This window comes from Penaeus monodon, chromosome 29 (assembly GCF_015228065.2).
Source record: "Penaeus monodon isolate SGIC_2016 chromosome 29, NSTDA_Pmon_1, whole genome shotgun sequence".
In the NCBI taxonomy this organism is placed as follows: domain Eukaryota; kingdom Metazoa; phylum Arthropoda; class Malacostraca; order Decapoda; family Penaeidae; genus Penaeus; species Penaeus monodon.
The window spans coordinates 31,769,353-31,769,598 of record NC_051414.1 but is presented as its reverse complement, the minus strand read 5'-3'; the positions used below and the strand labels follow the sequence as shown (position 1 = coordinate 31,769,598).

The 246-nt window shown below is 33.7% G+C and overlaps 1 protein-coding gene across 1 annotated transcript in view; it reads right to left on the bottom strand.

Annotated features, from left to right (window-relative positions):
• LOC119591845 (DNA-directed RNA polymerase II subunit RPB1-like) overlaps positions 1 to 246 on the bottom strand; it is a 39,252-nt gene that overhangs the window by 16,631 nt on the left and 22,375 nt on the right. The gene's annotated exons all lie outside the window — the stretch shown is intronic.

Below are 246 nucleotides of genomic sequence, written 5' to 3'. Positions count from 1 at the left end.
TCTTGCAGAAATTCAAAAATAACTTCGAATTATGTGGCAAGGTTGTGGCCTACTAACTTTAGTAAAATAGTATAGCAAACAGGAAGCATGATAATACACTAAGTTCTTTATGGCGTCGCTATTTATAATTCATGTCTATCGTATTCATTTGTGATTAAATTTGAATTCTGGTTTTCGGTGCGCCACAAGCATCACTTCCTTTGCATAACTATTATTGATGCACACACATACAAATATGTACATGGA